The sequence below is a fragment of the Mus caroli genome, chromosome 16, assembly GCF_900094665.2.
Source record: "Mus caroli chromosome 16, CAROLI_EIJ_v1.1, whole genome shotgun sequence".
NCBI classification, from domain to species: Eukaryota; Metazoa; Chordata; class Mammalia; order Rodentia; family Muridae; genus Mus; species Mus caroli.
This window is the reverse complement of record NC_034585.1, coordinates 63,755,394-63,781,305: the sequence shown is the minus strand read 5'-3', so window position 1 is coordinate 63,781,305 and position 25,912 is coordinate 63,755,394.

Below are 25,912 nucleotides of genomic sequence, written 5' to 3'. Positions count from 1 at the left end.
TATAGGGGAATGCCAGGGCCAAAAGAATGGGAATGGGTGGATAGGGAAGTGGGGGGGCGCTATGGGGGACTTTTGGGATAGCATTGGAAACGTAATTGAGGAAAATATGTAATAAAAATATTAAAAAAAAAAAGAAAAAAAAAAAAGAAAAATTTCAGACCCCTTCAGCTCCTTGGGTACTTTCTCTAGCTCCTTCATTGGGGACCTTGTGCTCTGTGCAATGGATGATTGTGAGCATCCACTTCTGTATTTGCCAGGCACTGGCAAAGCCCCTCAGGAGACAGTTCTATCAGGCTCTTGTCAGCAGGGTCTAGATTTGGTGGTTGTTTATGGGATGGATCCCCAAGTGGAGCAGTCTCTGTATGGTGGTTCCTTCAGACTCTGTCCGAACTTTATCTCTGTAACTCCTTCCATGGGTATTTTGTTCCCCCTTCTAAGAAGATTCTGAGCTTCTGGGCTAATATACACTTATCAATGAGTGCATATCATGTGTGTTCTTTTGTGATTGGGTTACCTCACTCAAGATGATATCCTCCAGATCCATTCATTTGCCTGTGAATTTCATGAAGTCATTATTTTTATATAACTAGGTTGTATTCCATTGTGTAAATAAATCACATTTTTTTGTATCCATTTCTCTGTTGAGGGACATCTGGGTTCTTTCCAGCTTCTGGCTATTATCAATAAGGCTGCTATGAACATAGTGGACCATGTGTCCTTATTACATGTTAGAGCATCTTCTGGGTATATGGCCAGGAATGATATTGTTGGATCTTCCAGTAGAGCTGAAAGGGTCTGAAGCCCCATAGGAGAAACATAAATATGAACTAACCAGTACCCCCAGAGCTCCTTGGAACTAAACCATCAATCAAAGAAAACACATGGTGGGACATGTGGCTCTAGCTGTATATGTAGCTGAGGATGGTCTAGTCGGTCATCAATGGGAGGGGAGGCCCTAGGTCCTGAGAAAGTTCTATGCCCCAGTAAAGGGGAATGCCAGGACTGGGCATGGGAGTGGGTGGGTTTGAGAGCAGGGGAAGCGGGGAGGGGATAGAGGTTTTTCGGAGGGAGAACTAGGAAAGGGAATAACATTTGAAATGTAAATAAAGAAAATATCTAATAAAAAGAAAAATTTCAAATACATATGATTATACTTACTATTATAAAACTAAATACAAATGAGGTAATATAAAATTGTGTTACATTCATGTAATAAATAATTTCCAATTGTTACCATGTTTCCTTTTTTGGGGAAGAAGCCATTCAGAGATTATTCTGTTTATATAGAGGTTGGGAGTTGTCAGTATGACTCTCCTGGATTTGACTTGCCCCCCATGTGGTTTCCATGCCTTGGTATTCTATATCCCTAGTCATTAACAACCTAACATTCAATTGTATTTAGTGCCACTTGTTTGGATATAATTTATTATATCTCTTCTAGATGTCAAAGGGAAAGTTGATATTTTATTTATTTATTTATTTATTTATTCAGTTAGGTTTTTCAAGACAGGGTTTCTCTGTATAGCCTTGGCTGTCCTGGAACTCACTTTGTAGACCAGGCTGGCCTCAAACTCAAAATCCTCCTGCCTCTGCCTCCCAAGTGCTGGGATTAAAGGCGTGCACCACCACTATCCGGCAAGTTGATATTTTAAAGTCTGCAAATATAGTAGATAAAATTTACAATTTAGTGCTTTTTAATATCACTGCTATTGTATCTGATAATACAAAGCATTCTTGTAGTTATATATTAAAAGAAGGAATAGAAAATGTCTGTTGCCTTTGCAAAAATAAATTATTTAAATTTAATTATGAGTAATATACTTCATACTAGGAAAGACAGCATAATTATACTTTTATCTAAGTAGCTAATATAATGTTATTATTTGTAAGTTTTGAAGTTTGTAAAAGTAACTTTTGTTTATGAGATGTAATTGTTGTCTTGAAGACTTAGTGCTCAAAAATCTCATGAGTTTTAGTTCTTTCTGAATTCTGGCTGGCTGGTTCAAGTCAGCTGCATTGGCTCCAACAGTTTTCCAAGCTAACTGAATCAAACTGTCCTCTCTTGGCTTCTTCCTGAACTGCTCTGCTTAGCCTCCAACTCTGATTATCTGTTTTAATCTTCCAGCTCCTTCTCATTTTCTGGCTTGTTTTTCCTTCACCTATCGCCTGCTTCTATAAAACTGTCCCAGTAAAATTTCCTCCTCACTTTGTCTCTGTCTCTGTTTCTCTCTGTGTGTCTGTGTATCTATCTATCTATCTATCCAACTATCATCTATCTACGTATCGATCTCTCTTTCTCTTCACTGCTTTCTTGAGTTGGCTTTCTTTCTTGTTCTGGTCTCAGGATCAGGGACTATCCTATCTCTGAACCATCCTGGTCTTTCTCTGATTCATTACTTTGTCTGCTTTTCAATGAAATGTCTTATAATGTCACTTTCAAACATGACTGCTTCCTTCTATAAAATAACCTTCCTTTCATTGTTTGAGATTAAAATATGTACTAAGGTCATGTCTGTATTTCAGACAGTGGTATTAAAGATGTAGGATAATACAAACCTAGGTTTTTGTATGCGATACTTTGCCAGAGAAGTCAATATAATAGATTAAAATTCCTCTACAGAAATGTAAAATTTTATACATTTGTTTTATATCACAAATATGATTTACTTGGGTTTCCCATACATACTGGAGTTTCAGAGATAGCCTTTGAAACATACGCTTAGGGATGATAACTAGAATAATTACCTATATAAAATACCAATGAATGAAAATAATATAAATTATATTAAATTTGTTGTATACATAAAGCAAGTAGCCTATGAAGTTTCTAGATCATATATATTTATTGAAAAATAACTATATGAATTGTCCTGTAAGGTCATGAATTGTTTAATTTCCAAAGTTTGCATCATATCCACTTAATAATCCTAAATTTTGATATTGAATTAACAGTGATCTAATGAGACAACACCATTTGAGAAGTTTGTCCTAAAATTCTATAAATTAATATGCTCTTATTAGAGTTTTACTAATTACATTTTCTTCTGAATTCTCTTCTGGCTTTACAAGCTTAATTTTTCTTGTAAAATAATTCAAATTAGACATATGAATTTCCACGTGAGAAGTTGTGCACATGTATAAAAATGCCTTGTCTCTGAAGTTCAAATGAAGTTTTCTAACTACAATACATTATAACAAATTTAGCACAGTCTTTCAATAAAAATCCCTGACATTTCTGACAGTAACAGCACATCTCCATTCACTAACACACATTTTGGTGAATATTTGTGAAAAGATTCCTCGTACAATATTGTTTGCACTCTTCCAATCATCAGACATAGACAAATAATTTCAATCTCATCAAGCATTTTACTGAGTAATGTGTATTCTTGAAAATGGAAGTTATACACCAAGAAATGTTGAAAGTACAAGAACTACAGAGAAGCACAAGTCTCGCAGTTGTGCATTAGACTCAGAAAAGAAGATTTCATTAATCACTCTTATCCCCGATATACAAACATCTATGTAAATCAAATTCCTGGGTATGATAGTAAGCATTGGAAATCACTTAAAGAGTATGGCCTCTAATTTTAAGAAAGAAATTTTGTCTGCTAAGAAAATGCCTTAAAGAAACAGTGTCAGAATAATGTGGACTCCAGAGCCTGAAAAATACAGAGGCAGATGCTCACAGCAAACCATTGGACTGGTCATTGAGTCCCTAACGAAGGAGTTAGAGAATGAAGGAGCCAAAGAGGTTTGCAACCCCATAGGAAAAACAATATTAACCAACCAGACTCCCCAGAGCTCACAGAGACTAAACCACTAACCAAAGAGTACACATGGAGGGACCCAAGCTACCAGCCACAGATGTAGCAGAGGATGTCCTTGTTGGGCATGAATGGGAGGAGAGGCCCTTGAACCTGTGAAAGCTTGATGCCCTATTGTAGGGGAATGCCAGGGCAGGGAGGCAAGAGTGGGTGGGTGGGGGAACACCCTCATAGAAGCAGGGGGAGAGAGGAAAGGATATGGGTTTTCAGGGGGAGGATGGAAAAAGGGGATAACATTTGAAATGTAAATAAAGAAAATATCCAATAAAAACATCAAGAGGGCAAACATTGATCTTTTTATTTAACATTACAAAGAAATCAGAATAATAACACATATCACAGTGTGTGTTTGTGTGGGTGTTGTGTGTATGGCAGTGAGTGTACCCATAGAGGCCAGGAGAAGGCTTTATGTCCCCTGGAACTGAAACTACCATGGACTGTACGTTTCCTGATGAGGATACTGGGTTACAAACATATGTTCTCAACTTATTAAAACTATAACAAAATATATGTGTCTCTATTTAGGATAGTACATGCATGTATTTTATAACATTTAACTGTTAGAAATATTAATTATGAAATTTGTTTTTATTGATTTTATCAGGTCCTCTGATATTATTTTTTATAAAGTCAGAATTCATACATGTTTTTAAAGACTTTATAAACCATTTTAAATCATTATGATTTACTTCTTCTGGTTCTCTCGTACTACTTGTTCTAATTTTTTCTTCAGTTAGGACGAACTCATGTAAAATAATGGCAGTATATTTTTATGGCATCATATTTTCTCAACCCACTAAAGTCATTAATAATCTTTAAGTTTTCCAGTAGCTAGCAGTTAAAGTGCATTCCACTCCCTTTAGAATAATATTTACAAACATATTAAAGGAAATGTTGTCCGTGATGAAATTCCATATTTCCAAAAGAGAAAATTGTAGTTTAAATTGGTATGATAATGCTTTTTATGTCCTATATGAATAATGTAGGAAAGATCCCATACTGGAGAATAATACTCTCAATTTTAAACCTGGATATATTATCTACTATAACATCTACAGTTGTTTGAATATGCTTCACCCATTGGAAGTGGCACCATTAGGAAATGTGGCCTTTCTGAAGTAGCCATGGCCTTATTGAAGGAAGTTTGTCATTGTTAGGGTGAGCTTTGAGTTCCTTAACCTCTTTCTAGCGTAAGTGAGACCCTGCTCTTGGCTGACTTTAGATCAAGATGAAGAACTATCAGCTCCTCCATCACCATGCCTGCTAGCACAATTCCACGGTTCTCACCCATGATGAAAATGGACTGAACCTGAATCTATAAACCAGCTCTAATTTAATATTTATTTTTGTAAGAGTTGTCTTGATCATGGTGTCTCTTCATAGCAATAAAACTCAAACTAAGATGACATCTTAAACAATTAAAACAGAACAAACAAATACAAGTTGTTCTAAGTTTGCAGACAGATGTTAATTTGGGTAGATAGATTGGACTTAGTTCAGACTTACTCTTCTGAGATTTTATAACTTCAACTGTGGAATATTGATTATACATAAGTACAAAGTCTCAGCTCAGTGTACATTTCTGATCTAATTTTCATAGTGCAGGGTGTGTGCTACACAGTAAAGAATGATCTTAAAGTGTATCATGGGCATAGAAACTAAGTGATTTTGAGTATTGTACAGAAACATCAGTTAAATTGCTTGATCTTCAATTCAATCAGTTGAACTTCTTTGATGACATGATATAGAGACAGAGGGTCTATATCTAAACTGCCAAACTCTGTTAACATTTCTAATTGTAGTATTTCTGATTATAATATCTGCAAAGCAATAAAACATCAGGTCAGTTCTATGATTTTTTAAATAACAAGTACTGTTACCACCCATAATTTATTCTCAAATGACAAAAATAGATACATTTATTCAAAATATAATATGCAGAAAAATAAAAAAATGTAGAAAATTAGAGTTATATCTTAATACACACACACATATATATACACATATGTATCATTATAAAACCTATCATCCATTTTAATCAGTTTTATTTTGTTTTGACACTCATGTTTTACTAATCATTCTTTAGTACTTCTATTACTTTTCAAATAACACATTGCTAATAGCAATTATTTCTTAATAAAGTCATTAATTTTGTAAGGAAAACACAATGTACATTCATTATTACTTATGCTGAAATATAGTTTCTTAGTCTTTTCACAGCTTTATATAAGTTGTTAAAACTAATTTGAATTTATTTATTATGATATTAACACCTTATAAAATTGTTCAAAAGAATATTAATGAGTGTTATAAGATGGATCAGTGGGTAAATGCTGGCTGAGCACATATGAGTATGTGAGTTTAGAGTTCCAGAACTCATGTAAACCTGGATGTGATTCTGTATGTCTTAAAAAATTTTAGAAGGTACTTGGGGCTCTTTGCTTTGCCAGTCCAGTCTATCAATGAAGTTATCCTGATAGATTCTATGACAAAAACAGAACAAGAGATAGAAGAAAACTTTGAACACTAGCCTAAGACCTAAACATGCATAAGCATTTACAACTGTATACATAAGCAGACACTATAAAACACACATACAAACATATGAACATCTGTAAACATGAGATAAACATATGCGTATAAATAACACATTTTATGTAATAATTTTGCTCCTAATATTGGGTATGAATGAGGTGTATACAATAACCCAATCTGGATGGACATCATCTTTCCAAATTTTGGAAAACAAATCACTGAATTTTCTCCCACGAATTCCCTAACTATTCTATGCCAGTAGTTCAAAAATATTTACCTTAGAAAACTTTTGTGGAGGGGAGGGTGTTTGCATGCATTATCTGTGAACCTGATCATAGAAGTTTGCATGTAATGTGTGTGTGTGTGTGTGTGTGTGTAAACGTGTGCTTGTGTGTGTGATATATATCTGTTCTGCCTTTTTCATCCTAACTTTTCTGAGACAAACCCTTTATCTGAACCCTAAATGCATAGAACAAATAGACTGATGAACAAATAGCTACAAAATTCATCTCTTCATCTACCTTGCCAGACTCAGGTAACAGGGTGAATAGCAATTAAAAAAAAACATAGGATGTTCTGGGAGCCTCCAAGCCTTTACGTGGAAAAATCAAATTTGGAAAATTGCAGCTGAATTAGAAATGTGACTCATTGCTCTGGCCATAAACTTGATTATTTCATATATATTATGGAATTTGATATTAGGGGCATCATTATTTATAATATAAATAAAGACATCATAAATACAAATGTATTTTCTGGATTTTTCAGGGATTCATCATGTGTTAATAGATTTCAACTGGGATAGGAATTTGGTTGGAAAATTGAAGTAAAGAACAGGGGGAAAGGAGAACAGGAGAAAGAAATAGTTAACTTGAAAGCATGATTTTAGCACAATTTGGATTTCTTTTTTTTATTGGTTATTTTATTTATTTAATTTTTTCTGTTGGATATTTTCTTTACTTACATTTCAAATGTTATACCCTTTCCAGGACTCTCCACTGGAAAATCCCTATCTCACCCCCTGAAAACCCATATCCCTTCCCCTGTACCCCTGCTTCTATGAGGGTGTTCCCCATCCATCCTCTTATTCCTGCCTCCCCGCTCTGAAATTACCCTACATTGGGGCATTGAGCTTTCACTGGCCTTTCCTCCCATTGATGTCCAACAGGGCCATCCTCTATTACATATGCTGTTTGAACCATGGGTTGCTCCATATGTACTCTTTGGTTGGTGGTTTAATCCCTGGAGCTCTGGGGATTCTGGTTTTGTTGATATTGTTTTTCTTCCTAAGGGGTTGCAAATCCCTTCAGCTCCTTTAGTCCTTTCTCTAACTCCTCCACTGTGGACCATGTGCTCAGTCGGATGGTTGGCTGCAACCATCAACCTTTGTATTTGTCAGACTCTGGCAGAGCCTCTCAAGAGACAGCTATATCAGGCTTCTTTCAGCAAGCACTTTTTGGCATCCACAATTTTGTTTGGGTTTTGGTGACTGTATATTGGATTCAATAGTGAGAATCATTAATGAGAACATTTCCAGGATAGAGCCAGTGCTCCAAACCTCCTCCCACATCCAGAGACAGCTTGACTCTCAGGACGTCTGTCATAACCAGGCTCATATGTGAGCCACCCCTTGCCTAACCCAATACCTGTCCTAACTGGGACTCCCAGGGTTTGACCTATCCACCCTGCTAGAGATACACCATCCTTGTAGTTCACAACTGTGTCCAGGGGCAGATCGGGTGTTCCAGATAACAAGGCCAGTTAACATCAGAGACAATCAGATGGCAATAGGTAAGCACAAGAGGTAAACAGCAGAAACCAATATCACTTAGCAACACCAGAACCCAGTTCTTCCACACATCAAGCTGTGGATACCCCCAACACACCTGAAAAGAAAGATTCTGGCTTGAAATCCCATCTCATGAAGATGATAGAGGATCTAACATAGGACATAAATAACTCCCTCATTGGTCTTGTGAAGGATGGATGCCCCATTGTAGGGGAATGTCAGGGCAGGGAGGTGAGAGTGCATAGGTTGGTGGGGGAGCACTTTCATAGAGACAGGGGAAGGGGGGATGGGATAGGGGTTTTCAGGGGGTAGCAGAAATGAGGATAACATTTGAAATGTAAATAAAGAGAATATCCAATAAAAAAGGAAAATAAAAGAAATATAGGAGAACATAGGTAAACAAATAGAAGTCCTTAAAGAGGAAACAACTTTCTTAAAGAAATAGAGGAAGGCCAGGCATGGTGGTGCACGCGTTTAATCCCAGCACTCGGGAGGCAGAGGCAGGCAGATGTCTTAGTTCCAGGTCAGCCTGGTCTACAAAGTGAGTTCCAGGACAGCCAAGGCTATAGAGAGAAACCCTGTTTCCAAAAAACCAATTCCCCCCACCCAAAGAATTGTTCCTATCTAAAGGAAATACAGGAACAAAAATGGAGCAGAGACTGAAGGAGAGGTCATACAGAGACCACTCCCCTTGGGATGCATTGCATCTGCAGACAAAACCCTGACACTATTGCTGGCATGAGCAGAAGCCTAGAACGGCTGTCCTCTGAGATGTTCTGCTAGCACCTAAGACAAATGCAGACTGTCAAGGCCAGCCCTAGGCTCAGCCTGGGGACCCCAATGGAAGACATAGAGGAGGACTTAAGGAGCTGAAGGAGTTTGCAACCTATAGAAAGAACAACAATATCAACTAACCAGACCCCTCAGATCTCCCAGAGACTAAGTCACCAACCAAAGAGTGGGTCCAAGGCTCCTGCTACATATGTAGCAGAATATTGCCTTACTTGGCATCAGTGGGAGTGGAGAGGCTTGGTCCTGTTGAGGCTTGATGCCCCCAGAGAAGCAGGTGCAAGAGGGGTGTGGTAGGAATGAGTGCACCCTCTTAGAGGCAAAGGTCAAGGGAGATGGAGAGGAGAGTTTACAGAAGGGAGACAAGGAAGGGGGACAATATTTGAAATGTAAATAACTAATTAATAAAAATAAACTAATTATGATATATAAAAAGAAAAACATTTATGTTTCTCAAAATGAGAATTTTTGATAGCTTGATAAATTAAGAATCTAGTATTGAAATCATAACTTTTCTGAGAGAGGAGATATTTTAATACATTTTACTTTTATAAACTACGAAAAAGAAAGTCTGAGTGTTACTTTGTTAAGCTCTCTTTCTGTTTCTATTAATCAATAGATTCTCACAATATCATATTTACTGTACAATTAGAAATATTTAATGAAGACAGCAGCCTGTTAATCTCAGCACGCACAAAGCTGTAGCACGAGATGAGACTTACATAAATTCAAGTTTAGTTTTATCACAAAACAATAAAGAAAACAAACCAACCCACCAACACAGAATCAAAGATAACAAGAAAGAAGGGGTCAAGTCATACACTGTGAACAGAATATTTTGAATTGTTCAATTCAGATTTACCTATTCAGGGTTACAGTCAAAAGGAAAAAAATGTAATGCTGCTTATTATTATATAAATTAATTAATTTTATTAATATATTCATATCCTTATATATAAACTAATTTATACTAACTAATTCAACATAGATTACTTTATCTTGATTGCAACATCTTGAGATATGAATATTAAGATAAATAATTACCATCAACCTAAATATTCAAGGTTTGAATGAGGACAAAATACTGAAAAGCAAAACAATATTAACACACACATAGGAAGCTAATTGGTTAAAAATCAGCAAAAATAATTAGTATTTATGACCCTTGGAAAAGAAATGCCTGCATGGTAGAAATTCTACTTGAGCAACCATTCTGTATCTTGTTAGATTATTAGTAATAATTACTTATATAATAAGTACAGAACAGAACATGTTGTGACAAGAAATGGTTAGATTCCAGTGTACATGTTAATACAAATATATCGGCACCAGCTGTATAATTAAAGAGTGAATACTACCAACTAATCAGCAAAGATTTCCTTATCAGACTGAAGAATATTAATCTTAAAATAGCCTAAACGAGGATAACAAGATATTTTGGGGGCTAGAGAGATGGTTCAGAGATTAAGAACACTGACTGCTCTTCCAGAGGTCGTGAATTCAATTCCCAGCAGCCACATAGTAGGTCATAACCATCTACAATGGGATCTGATTCCCTCTCCTGGTGTGTCTGAAGACAGTTACAGTGGACTCATATAAACAAACAAACAAACAAACAAACAAATAAATAAATAAATAAATAAATCTTTCAAAAAGTATTATGGAATATTTTTTAGAATATGGGAGTTAAATTTGTGTGTGCATATAAAATACACACATATGGATATTATCAGAGAATTCCAAATTCATTTACAAAAGCAGAACTTTAAGAGTGCTATATTTACTTGGAAATTTCAATTTTATTATAATATTCATAAATTTATAACCTAGATTATTGCAAATTATTTTTATTATTCCTTTTCTTACTGTTGTGTTTAAGCAAATGCTTGCTAAGGAGAGAAAGGATTCTTTAAGCCTGCAGTTCAAGGGCACAGTCAATTAGAGTGGGAAGTCATGACAGCTGGAGATTTTGGAGCCATGGTAATAGTGCATCTGTAGTTAAGACGGAAAGGGTGATATATGATAATGCTCAGCCTGTGTGCTGGCTATCGTTGGTGGTCAAGTTGACTTACTTATGAAATTACCTAAAACTCCAGTGGCTGCTTCTAATTGTGATGAGTTTTGTTTTGTTTGTCTTAATTAAATGACTTGAAATGAAACACACTTTAAATCCTGAACTCATGAGGTGGGAAAACACACTTTAATTCAAAACTTTTGAGGTGGGCTGATCTATTACTTTTAAGCTGGACTCCACCTTCTCATGACAGCCTATTTAAAGGACATGGAAGAAGAAAGTCTTAGCTCTTTGTCTGCATGATAAAGCACTATACCTTCAGTGGCACTGAGGACTACTTCTTTGGGATTATGCTGTATGTATACTGAAAACTCACTTGTACATCCAGCCTGAACAAATACTGGAATATTGAACCTGCCATATATAAATAGGTAGTTTGACCATAGCCTATAATTCATTTTAATTTATATATACATATATATATATATATGTATATATATATATTAAACACACACACACATATATAGTTAAAATGATAAGAAAATAAAGTAAAAATTAAAATAAAAATAAATTTACAGGAACAACTTTAAAACAAATAGAAAAATGTTTGTAATATTTTATTATGTTTTTATCAGAGGCCTTTTGCAATTTCCATTCATTAAATACAAGGATTGTTGGGCTCATCTCACCAAGGATTTCCATTCAAAGGGACAGCAATTAAAGAAATAAATTTTCGAAAAATATGTCCTATACAAGAAAGCAACAAAAACATGTAGAACTTTATATTTATTATACTCTCTCCTCCTTTTCCTATGGTTCTGAGATTGATTTTAAACATTAGAATTATGTTATGAATGAAATTATGACTCATTTAAGCTTCCAATTTTACTAATGTCTTCTACATATCATTATTACAAATATTAAATGAAAATAAGAGGGATAAAATATTCTTCTTCTAAGAGATTGAGTATCAATATATCCAGAGTAAATGGCTTCTTTAAGTCAAATTCTTTATATAACATTAACATAACTCGTCTTTCATTGCCATGCCTTGAGTGTTTAAACACTGGCTGTACTACAGTTCCATTTGCTATATTGTTTGTAAAAATATAGCATTTGAAAAATTTCCCCTAAGATTTTTTTCCAACTTGGTAACTCACTCTGAAGCTTTCTTTGAAACATCAAAGTGTGAACTACTTTGTACAACACTAGAAAGCTTTGGTTATCTGATGGATGCATTTGTATGATGTAATTAAACTGAAGTGTCAATATAATTTTAATTGTAGTCACTCTTTGGACATACTGAATTATAACAGTGAGCAGCTAGCAAGAATCTTCTGAACTAGTTTTATATGAAGATCAAATTAACTATAATTACATTGTCAAGGTCTCATAATTTTAATTTCCTCGATACATCAAATTTCTAGATGACAATTTAGATGCTACTGAGGGGAAGCATCAAGAGAATTTTTCTATGAGTTCTTCTTTTTAAGACTAATCTTTGTGTTCCTTGAATATTAAAACTTTAAAATGTTATTGGGTAGCAGATTTATATGCACACATTTCTACTGCTACTTCCTGAGAAGTTAAAAACAAACCATGCCTTTAATGAGGCACACCTCTCCAGCTCTTCGAGTGTATAATTTGACTTTGCAGCTTTGCCTCCATTCCACACAGCTTAGATGTAGGAAAGAAAGATGGCACAAAGCGACTTCTCTGGAGCCTTCCATGGTTCCTGTATACACTTTTGATCTCTGCTGTTTCTATGGACTCAGATCTAAAGATTTAGAATGGGGATTGACAAATAAGGGGAACCCTTTAACCTCTGTCTTTCAGGATCTGGGTTACCTCACTGACTCTATTTTCCAGTTCCATTCATTTACCTGAAAATGCCATGAATTCATTTTCTTTCCAGATGACTAGCAATTCCTTGTGCATATGTGATAAATTGCACACTCGGTCAAAGAACACTAAGGCTGTTTCCATTTCCGAGTCATTGTGAATAGAACAAACATAAACCCACCTTACTAAGCATTTCTCAGTAGGAATAGCATCACTTTGGTAGACAGCAATGAATGCTATTGCTGAGTCATTTGGGAGACCTAATCTTAGGTTTGGAGAACTCTCCACATTATGTCTAGAGCAGCTGTACCTGCATGCAATCTCACCTACAGTGAGAATTTGACGTCAGTAGGTTTTTGATATTACCTATTGTCATTTTTGTATATGCTTGGCCCTATTAGGGGATGTGGCCTTTTTTTGGAGTAGGTGTGGTATTGTTAGAGGAAATGTGTCTCTGTGGAATTAGAAGTTGACACCCTCCTCCTAAATGCCTGGAAGATAGTCTTGTCCTGTCTTCCTTTGGAACTTTTGGCTCATGCCATCCTATGTCTGCCTGGATGTTAGATGCCATGATTGCAATTGACTAAACCTCAAAACCTGTATGCCAGCTGTAATTAAATGCTGTCCATTGTAAGAGAAGCCTTGGCCATGGTGTCTTTTTACAACAAGGAAAGGCTAACTAGGGCACCTATCCCGACTTTGGTAAGATAAAAATTCAAATTAGAAATAATTTGCAGCTTCCTAGTTGCCATGGATATTGAATACCTCCTCCTTGCAGTACAGGGCTGTTTAGTTAGGTGAAGTCCTATTTTCAACAGCAAGTCTTAATTTCTGAATGAACAGCATCTTATACAAACTCTTTCTTCATATATTTTCATTGGGTGCTGCCTATTTTGCTTATTGTAGTTTTAGAAATTCAGATTTTACCATTAGTCTTTGATTCAGTTAAGAGTTAGTTTTGGGGCAGAGTAATACATACAGGTCTAATGCAACTTTTCTAAATGTGGATATTCTGTTTTCCCAAAATTTGCTGAACATAAATTTGTTCCTTCAGGATATAAGGAGATATAAAGGCAGACACAGGAAAAATGTGGAAGGGGGAGTATTAGTTCATTTGAAAACTTACACATAAATATCTAAAGCATCAAGTATTTAATTTCCTTCATATAAAGAAGGGCTAAATAACAAGTCATACTCTATAATTAGGATACAAGAAATATAAGACTTGATATACACTATAGTATTAGTGAAACTCAAAACATCAAGTTCATTGGCAGCCATTAGAAAAGAATATTTTATGTCACCAATTGCATTTATAAGAAATATCTACAACAGTTAATTCAGAGGTATGCAAATCAGTCTAATATTTTAAAAGTTGTCCGTGTAGATTCAGTGAAGCATTGTTAGAACATTACATTCTAGAGTCTCATTGTCGGTAAGAGCAGCATGTTTATGTTCTGTATTTTCTACTTCATTCTGGAATTTCAGTTTCAGCTTTCTCTATCTAGTGATAATAAGTTAAATTTTTTGTTATATCTTGCCCATGACTTTTTTATGTAAAAAGTTTCTGGGTTCATTAACCTTTCTTATCTTGGACTTGTACCCTTATTTGTATTGCTTTATATCTAGTTTTTACCATATCACAATATTGACTACATCAACTTACAAATTTATTTTAAAATTCAGTATTTAATTTTTGTTTATATGTGTTGGGTGTAACAAATTTGATTGTGAAGGATATAAAAGTATAATGCTACCTCAGTAAATATTTCTTGAAAGAATGTGGGGGGCGCTATGGGGGACTTTTGGGATAGCATTGGAAATGTAATTGAGGAAAATATGTAATAAAAATATTAAAAATTAAAAAAAAATAAAATAAAAACAGTGAGAGAAAAAAAATAAATAAAAATATTAACCACAAACTGACCCTTCCTTCTGTAAGTAATCTTAGCTACAGAGTTTTATAATTACAACAATAACAACTACCTACTACAGAATTTGGTAACATGAAATGGACAATTGTGACAGACCTGACTATGAAGTTTGCAGGATGAATAGAAAGCTTTGGATATTGGGACTAGAAAAGAGATTGAATGCTCCAATGATACCCATTGGAGTTTGGAAAATAGTGCTTACAGCAATATGGATTATATTGTACTATCTCAAGAGGCTTTTCAGTAAAAAAAAAAAAAATATCTGTTGAAGTAAGGTCTATTCTTGTGATATTTTGGCAAATGAGGTGATTACTTTCTGTCCTTTTCCTAAGAACTCTCTTGAAGATATATAGACTAATTTATATGGTACAGGATTCCAAGAGAACTTAATATTGACTCTGCCATGTGTTCAAACGCAAGGTAGCCTTACCAAAGTATACACAGGAAAAAAATTATTGGGACAAAAAGAACTACAAAATGCATAGTGGAGAGGAAAAAGACATTGTCAACGAAATAGCTAAGGATTTTACTGGATGGCAAGATGTAATTTTTAAGGATAATAGTATCCTTAAGAAAAGCCAATACCTGCATTGTAATAAACAGAAGTATGCCCACAAATCAAGATACTATCCAGTTAGCTTCAAACTATTAAAAGGAAAAGGGCCCAAGGAATTAATAAAAGCTGCTACAGTGTGATTAAAGGGTACAAGTTTTCATACAAAAAATAAGAGCAACAGAGGAAGCTTTCAGGGTGGCCCATGCGATTCTGTCTTCAGACTCATCAAGGATACATGAATAAAAGGTTGTGGTTCTAGGGTTAAGAAGAACAGCTGAGGCTAGGAAATGTTTGGCAAGTAAGTCCTGCATGAAAAGTCCAGAGAGGGCAAAAAGAGATCCAGCACAAAGCTGTAAAAGTGAAGTTGGGATTACCATGGAGACCACAAGATGTGAAAATACCAAAGTCCAGAAACCCTTGCCAAGGAGAGCTATAGACAGGGAGTGGAATCAATCCAATAGCGAGAAGCCAGGTTGCAAAGCCAATAAGTGGAGCTATCTAAGCCCTCCAACATCAGACACAGAGCTACAGGAGTTGGAGATTCCTTTGTTTAGGTTTTGTCTTGCTTTGGCCAGTGTTCCATAGTTATGCAGCCACTAGAATGATAATATTCTGTGCCATTTATCTTGGGAAAATGTGATTTCCCTTTTAATTTTCAGTCGGTTACAGTTAAAGGATAGCTTTAGGTCTCAGAAGAGACTGGATTTTGAACCTTTAAATAGTGTTATGATTATGAAAACCTGTGAGTCTTCAATTCTATTCCATTGGTCTATTTGTCTGTCACTATACCAGTACCACGCAGTTTTTATCACAATTGCTCTGTAGTAAAGCTTTAGGTCCAGCATGGTGATTCCACCAGAGGTTCTTTTATCCTTGAGAAGAGTTTTTGCTATCCTAGGTTTTTTGTTATTCCAGATGAATTTGCAGATTGCACTTTCTAATTTGTTGAAGAATTGAGTTGGAATTTTGATGGGGATTGCATTGAATCTGTAGATTGCTTTTGGCAAGATAGCCATTTTTAAAATGTTGATCCTGCCAATCCATGAGCATGGGAGATCTTTCTATCTTCTGAGATCTTCTATAATTTCTTTCTTCAGAGACTTGAAGTTTTTATTATACAGATCTTTCACTTCCTTAGTTAGAGTCACGCCAAGATATTTTATATTATTTGTGACTATTAAGAAGGGTGTTGTTTCCCTAATTTCTTTCTCGGCCTGTTTATTCTTTGTGTAGAGAAAGGCCATTGATTTGTTTGAGTTAATTTTATATCCAGCTACTTCACCGAAGCTGTTTATCAGGTTTAGGAGTTCTCTGGTGGAATTTTTAGGGTCACTTATATATACTATCATATCATCTGCAAAAAGTGATATTTTGACTTCATCTTTTTCAATTTTTATCCCTTTGATCTCCTTTTGTTGTCGAATTGCTCTGCCTAGGACTTCAAGTACAATGTTGAATAGGTATGGAGAAAGTGATAGTACACATTAAGGATAACCAGAGACCATTACAAAGCCATCACAATGTAATATCTGTTAGGACAGAACTGTGGACTTGCGTGGTACTGGTATAGTGACAGACAANTAGACCAATGGAATAGAATTGAAGACCCAGAAATGAACCCACACACCTACGGTCACTTGATCTTCGACAAGGGAGCTAAAAACATCCAGTGGAAGAAAGACAGCATTTTCAACAAATGGTGCTGGCACAACTGGTTGTTAACATGTAGAAGAATGCGAATCGATCCATTCCTATCTCCTTGTACTAAGGTCAAGTCTAAGTGGATCAAGGAACTTCACATAAAACCAGAGACACTGAACCTATAGAGGAGAAAGTGGGGAAAAGCCTTGAAGATATGGGCACAGGGGAAAAATTCCTGAATAGAACAGTAATGGCTTGTGCTGTAAGATCAAGAATTGACAAGTGGGACCTCATGAAACTGCAAAGCTTCTGCAAGGCAAAAGACGCCATCAATAAGACAAAAAAACCACCCTGCTTGTGGACGTTGTACATCGTGGTGCGCACTAGGCTCCGCACCACGATGTACAACGTCCACAAGCAGGTCAGAATGGCTAAGATCAAAAATTCAGGTGACAGCTGATGCTGGCAAGGATGTGGAGAAAGAGGAACACTCCTCCATTGTTGGTGGGATTGCAAGCTTGTACAACCACTCTAGAAATCAGTCTGGCGGTTCCTCAGAAAATTGGACATAGTACTACCGGAGGATCCAGCAATACCTCTCCTGGGCATATATCCAGAAGATGTCCCAACCGGTAAGAAGGACACATGCTCCACTATGTTCATAGCAGCCCTATTTATAATAGCCAGAAGCTGGAAAGAACCCAGATGTCCCTCTACAGAGGAATGGATACAGAAATTATGGTACATTTACACAATGGAGTACTACTCAGCTATTAAAAAGAATGAATTTATGAAATTCCTAGCCAAATGGATTGACCTGGAGGGCATCATCTTGAGTGAGGTAACACAATCACAAAGGAACTCACACAATATGTATTCACTGATAAGTTAATATTAGCCCAAACTTAGGATACCCAAGATATAAGATACAATTTGCTAAACGCATGAAACTCAAGAAGAATGAAGACCAAAATGTGGACACTGTGCCCCTTCTTAGAATTGGGAACAAAACACCCATGGAAGGAGTTACAGAGACAAAGTTTGGAGCTGTAATGAAAGGATGGACCATCTAGAGACTGCCGTATCCAGGGATCCATCCCATAATCAGCTTCTAAACNCNGACACCATTGCATACACTAGCAAGATTTTGCTGAAAGGACCCAAATATAGCTGTCTCTTGTGAGACTATNCNGGGGCCTAGCAAACACAGGAGTGGATGNTCACAGTCAGCTATTGGATGTATCACAGGNCTCCCAATGGAGAAGCTAGAGAAAGTACCCAAGGAGCTAAAGGGATCTGCAACCCTATNGTTGGAACAACATGATGTCCTATAAACCTTATACCATTTATATAGGGCGAAACGAAAAAGGTAAAAATTTGCTTGCATACATATTGAATCTCCACTTATAGAAACTACATGTTGCGACTGAAAGGGCAGGAACATCAAAAATATTGAACAGTAGATACACAAAATTAATTCAAATATTCTAATTAAAAATAATAATTAAAATTAAATGATCTAATAGCAGGAGAGACATTGGAATGTGAAGAAAAACTTTCAATGTTTAATAATGTTTCATATAGAGTAATGCATGAAATATCTAAAATTTCAATACATATTTGGGGTAATTCTAAAAGTTCCTGATAAATACAATCAGTCCAGTCGGAATGCATTCAACTGTGCACCTAAAAATATATGTGACATGAAAATAGTGAAGTTCAAAGAGAATTCCTTATACAGCTCAATTTTCTGTGAAATAGTGAGCTGTCAACACTGATGTTTGCTTTAACAGACTCTAAGAGTTCATCAATTAAACACAAAGTGAGTAAAATATTTGCCCTAAACATTTGCATTTTCAAAGAAAAAGTATTGAGCTTGAGTTCATATAGGAAGAAAATTTCACATGTACGTTTAAATAAAATAATAGAGTCACGTATGAAGACACAATAGATACACAATAGAGGTTATGAGAAGGGACATGCAAGTGGGGCACAAGGTTATGAATATAATAGTCATGTAAGGAAATGTCAAAAAACCCCTAAGTTTTCAAGATAATATATTGATATACACAAAAGAATTCAAAGTAAATATGTAAAAGAAAGTAAATGTAAAATAATAAACCATAAAGCTCAAAACAAAGAGACATTGTAAAAAATGGTTTATGTGTGTCAGAGAAAGTGTACCAATACTTTGTTATTTATCAGAAAATTAAGAACATCTGTATAAATCTTAACACACAGCAAGAGATAATAGAAAAAATGTCTATCTGCATAATCTATGAACTTCAGAATCATATTAGTTTTAGAGAGAGGTTTTTAAAGTTAGAAAACTTCACAAAAATTATAAATATCAAATATAGACTTTTATATCTAAGAATTGATTTTTTTCTTACAGGTTCATAACAAACTCATATGTATGGGTGAATGGAATGTATCTATAAAGTATGAAGGAATAATTACAATCTGCAGGTATACTTTACTTAAAATGAACAAATAATCAAATTATTTCACTTGTGTTAATTATACGTACAATTCTGGCATAGAATTTTCTTAATAGTAGAAAGAAATAAAAATGATCATCCATGTGAAAATGTTTCAAACACTGAAAATATTATGAAGGGTTACAAATGTACCGTAAAAATAAATGGTTTGTTATTTTAGTCTCATCGCGTTTCTAATGAGGCACCCTGGGAATAATGTTAAGCTGAGCTTGTAAGTCCATTAATGAAACGAGAGAAAAATAAATAGGACATCATTTTAAATCTCAAATTTTTCTAAATTAGGACCTGTTTAATAGGAAGATTCCAAAGAAATCTAATCTAGATAAAATTGTTTAAGGCATTTTATACTGAAAAATGATATCAAATTTAATTTACTTACATATGGGCCCTACACAAAATACCTAATAGATACAATCTTGAATTCCTTGATATTCCTTATAAATATTGAATTTGTGACAGTGGACCATTAAAAATGACTAAGTCATAAAATTTATTTAGAATCTACCCATTTTCTAGAGTTATTTATTCAAACATTCTTGTAAGATATCTGGTCAAAAGACAGTATAAATACTTTTACTAAAGTTCAAGACATTTGTATCAGTCACATTTACTTTTAAAAATGTAAATGTATACAGGATTTTAATTAGTATATTCACAGTCTTAAATATTTATACTTATTTTTGTAGAATTTGAAGGAGAAAATATATATTTCTTTGAAAATACATTTTGCAACGCGTACAATCTGTGATTTGTAAAAGGAGTTACTTTCACAGGAAGCAGAGAGTGTGGTCATTCTACGAGAATTGGCTTATAGTTTTTTTTCATTTTCATGGTTGTAGGGTTTAATTTTAATTCAGTTGAAGCTGCGCTGTACATTTTAAAGTTTGATTAATAGATAAGTTCTTAGGATAGCCCTATCCTGTATGATAATCTTTTGAAACACTAAACTGCTAAAGAAAGTCACACCTGTCCTTCACCAAAACAATAACCATGGCAAACAAACAACACTCTGTGGCATATGTATATGTATATGTGGTATATGTGGTACATAATGATGCAGATTTACTGCATTAAATTTATTGTTGACTTATTGTGTTTTAGGTGGGATTATTAGAATAAATACTTTCTCAGACCAGAAAAAAACACCCACATATTTATTTCCTGCCATTTTAGAGCAGATAGCACACGTTTAAGAACTGGTAACATTCATTTTAGAACTGATAACACACAGATATAGGCATAAGTGTTGTAGGATCAACCATCAAATAAATGGCAGGTTTAGTGTGCTAACCTAATTACTCTGGCTCAAGAAAGCCTGCATCAAGCCGTCATACTGGGTTTTGCCCTTTAATATTCTTATTCTTTCAAATAATGAATGGTACACTGGTACTTAACCAAATGGAAATGACACATGTGATAATGTTTCACGTGTTGCATAGACCTTCTAAGATAGATGTTTCTTGAATTTCTTGAATTTAAGTTGCATGTATTCTTTTATACCTAGCATATCAATAACACTATAAAGCAAGTTATGTTACATTGAAAATATCACTAAATATATCAGGAGGATCTCATAAAAAGTATAATAATTTGGTGAAGAATCTCGCATAAGATAATGTTCCTAAAACTAATTATACTAACATTACTTTAAGCTGAAAAAATTAGGTTGAAATGGAAAAAAAAAATATATATATATATACACACACATATGTATATATATGTATGTGTTTATATTACATACATATATATAGACCTATATTTACATATATGCATACAATTCATGATTTTATTTCACATTCAGGAAATAAATTTATGCAAACAAGTTATTCATCATTCTTTTTTATTCATTAATTTGTTTTCTCATTCTCATCCCTCGTTCCTCCCGTTTTGAATAACTTATAAAAAAGAAACATTTTGGATTGCTTACTCTTATCTTAGAAAATCAGGTAATGTTAATTAACTCTAACAGATTAGAATTTGCTGATCAAATACCGACTTTATTCTGTCTTAACACATTATCTCCAATATTCCTTATTTTCACACTTCAGCTATGTAAAGAATTTTCTTAACAGATTTAAATAATTCATATAGTTTAATATTTAAGTGAGTGTGATATATTGCTTAATACAGTACAATATTCTTATCTTTAAATAATCATGAAATGACATTTAGAATATAAAGCCTACTGTGCTATATAGTAAAAATAAAAGGAAAAATAATAAATAATCTAGTAGCTTAATTCTAATATTTAACATCAAATACTTAAATACTTTGGCCATGATGACCTCTTGTTAAAATTGAAACTTGTAAACTTTATGCAATAAAAATAATGACTTCATCCAAGACTATTATAATTTTTAAATGCACCACTAGACAAGTTTATATATATATATCTTACATGCTAACGGAAGAATCCTATTTGAAACTTCATTAAATACATATGTATATGATGATCATATTCATAATTGTGGATATTTTTGATGTAGTAGTTAATTTTATTGTTGTTAATTATGCTGAAATTTATGAGTTAGTTCATCCATGAAAATTAACACTGGATCATGAATTTTGTTCCAAGAGAAACCAGAGCAGCCTAATGAAAAGCAGATAAAAGGACTCATGAGAATAGGAAAGTAGGTGGACTGAGACAACAAATACATGGTTTCTCGTTGCTAAACACTTTGTGTTAGGTTTTAGAGAAACTGTAGGAGGGTTTACAAAGGTATCTGGTGATAAGAGAAATTGATGTTTTCACATTTTAAAATATCAGTACTAACAACACCTGCCATCTAAATATTAATTATAACACTCCCTTGGTAAATAATAAAATTCATTAAATTATAAAGAATGTATTTTCAACAATGGTGACTAATAATTTGACACTTTAAAATGCGTGTGAATGATATAATTCTCTGATAGATGACCTACTATTTGTAGTTGAGGATTATATTATTTTCCCAGAATATGACATATACTTGTATTATATATATATATATATATATATTTGTTATATATGCATACATAATATTTATATATACATATATACTTGTATTGTATATATATGCATATATGCTTATATTGTGTGTGCATGTATGTATATATATGTGTGTGTGTGTATGTATATATATATATATATATATATATACATATATATACTCAAGTATTTAAAAAATCAGATTACCTTTTTGAAGAAGGGTTTTGGAAACTATTAAGGGTAGACAGAGCAATCTAAGCTCATCTTAATGTTTGGCCACTTTGGAACATTATTCTGTTATTTGATTTGAAATTAAAATAAAATTCCATTGTTCCTTCATTTGCTTTCTTCTCTCAGACCCTTCCTATGCAGATTCTTTGCTTTCTCTAAATTTGAGGTTTCTATTTCTTTAATTTTTTTCTATACTTGTAATTATTATAGTGTATAGGAGATAGTAAATGCAGGTAAAAATATAAAGTTTAAGTTAACATTGTTTTCTATATCTCTAATATTGACTAATAACAATATAATCTCACATGCCATATTTTTGTTAACTCTTACTTTTTAATTATTCTAATGCATAAACTAAATATTTTAACTTCTTTATATGAGACATTATTTCATAATGCTGAAAACATTACCAGCATAATTATCAAAAAACCCTATTAAATCTCCTTAGTTTATATAAAAAAGTTTTCCCTTAACACAAATACAACATGAAAAACAAAGTCAAAATTATTAATCAGTCTGCCTCTTAAAAAAAACCATTATCTCAAAGACAACAAGCTGAAAATTTGAATAATTTTTGGGAAAAACAATAATCAGTAAAAGCAATCAAGCAAAATACCCTCTCTATTTCAAATATATAAAAAGATACCTGTTCTTTTATAAGTTGCCCAACTTGTTACATTTGTATAAACAGCATCTGATTTTAAAATACCACATGCCTGCACTTATATTTCAATAGCAGGTGTTCACATGACATATTTATATTGGTTACATTTTAGATGTAAATTTTTGGAAGGTTTCAATCTAGTATTTGTGTGAATGACCTTACATGAACTGGAAATGACGCTAAGATTTCCGTTGAGTGCAGAAAATGTTTCATTGTATTACAACATCATTTGTTAAATTTAATTGTGTGTTGTTTCTGGCCAAATGTTTCCACAGAGATATATCCTATTTTAGAAAAATAGAATAAAAACAGCACGAATAGGAAGACAATTAATTTCTATCTGTGAAACTCTGAATGCCTAGAACACAATTAATCCTAAAAGGCTAAATGTGATACAGAATTGCAATTAAATTTCTATTTTTATCTAAGGTCAGATAACAAAGGGAGAACTTTCATGGAGAAAGTCATTTGAATTAGATCATTTTAGCAATGTCAAATATTTTTCCAATATATAAAAGAGTATGTATTTACTTGCATATGTATACTCATTTTATAAGAAAATATACATGTGTTATTTGAAAAAACATTGGGGTATTTTATCCACCTAAAAATAAAATTATTTTTCTCTTCCTTACTGTTTCCTATCTATCTCTCAACCTTAGTGTTTTCAGTAAAATGAGGGACCATACTCATATTATACAATACTCAACTACCAAGTAATATCCTCAGCTCAAGGCTTTAACAAGACTTACCTATAACACAATGTCCCTGTTACATCCTTTACATCAATTTATGTTTCAGTAAATTCCACTCTTTCTGGAAACAGAAGCACCCAGTTTCGATTTTCTCCTTCTGCCCCTCTAGCAATAATGAGCAAGGAACTTCTCTAGCTATGCTGCACACCTTTATTGTAAAACTAAATGCTACATAAGTATTGCTGGGGCTGGGAAAATGTCTTAGCAGTGAAGAGCTGGCTGCTCTTCCAGAGGTCCCGAGTTCAAGTTTCTACACCACATGGTGGCTCAGCACCATCTGGAATGGCATATGATTTCTTCTGATATGCATGAAGACCCAGCACTCATGTACAAAAAATATGTAAATAAATAAATCTTTAAAATAATTTGTGTCATTCTTTTGTCTTTAGACCCAAGCCCAAAACGTTGTGCAGAGGCCATGCCTATAGATGGAACACCAGTTAAGATCCTATCAATAGCCCAACACCACTCCGTAAAGCCACTCAATTTCCCCAACAGCACTCCTTCAATTTGTCTCCATAATTCATTCTGATAAAAGCCCACTGCTCTATGAGACGTCTCATCTGTTACCCTGAACAGCAGAATCCAAAACAGTAAAAGAAACGCCCCAGAGTCTTTGTCAGTACCCACAATTCCAGAAACCTCCTGATATATCAGCAGCCTTGCCTGTATCTGGAACCCCAGAACCATGCCACCTCCCTGAACCTTAGAGGCAACACAATTCAAGACACCTAAGATCACACAGGTTGCCTAAAACCCAGCAGAGACATTTTACTGGACGTGAGTGCTTGCAGTAATCAGCGGACCCATAGACCATTTAAGCCAGAAGACCAGATATGAAATAGAAAACAACAAAAATAAACACAGAAATTGACAGCAAAACCTTTAATTGTCCCAAACCCAGAGGCCTACAAGCCAGTATAAGAATATATTCAACAGTCAGAGCAATATGGAACTATCAGTGCCCAGGTATACTAAGATAGCAAACCCTGGATATTCTGAAACAGCTAGAACACAAGAGAATGACCTTAAAAATTTTTTATGAAGATAGTAAAGTCCCTTAAGGAGGAAATAAGTTAACCACTTAAAGAAATCCAGAAAAGGGTTGGAGAGATGGATGACTCAGCAGTTAAGAGCAGTGACAGACCTTCCAGAGGTCCTGAGTTCAATTCCCAGCAACACATGGTGGCTCACGACCATCTGTAATGGGATCTGATGCCTTCTTCTGGTATGCATTAAGAGAATGACAGTGTATACATAGCATAAATAAATAAATCTTTTTAAAAAAAGAAATCCAGAAAACAAAAAACAAAACAAAAAACAGAAACAGTGAGAGGAAATAAAAAAACCACTTAAAGAGAACCAAAAGAGCCATTAAAAAAAAAAATAGAAGAGAATAAAACTGTTCAAGAACTGACAATGGGAATAGAAACAATAAAGAAAACATGAAATAATGGTATCTTGAAGATGGAAACTCTAGGCTAACAAATGGGAATTACAGATGAAAACACCAACAACTAACAAGCCTTGGAAGAAAGAATCTGAGGCATAGTTGAAACAATAGAAGAAACTGATATAATGGACTAAGAAAATGGTAAATCTAAGAAGTTCCTGCCACAAAACACTCAGTATATCTAGAACATAAAGAACAACTGAAGAATAATAGAAACCGAAGTAGGAGTCCCAGGTCAAAGGCCCAGAATATATATTCTACAAAATCATAAAAAGAAAAATGTGTTATTTCCAAAGAAGGAGAATCCTATAAAAAAAAAAAAAAAAAAAAAAAAAAAAAAAAACAAAAGAATAAAAAAAAGACTGGAACAAAAAAAAAATCCCTCCCCCTTGCTTTTGCCATAGCGCCGC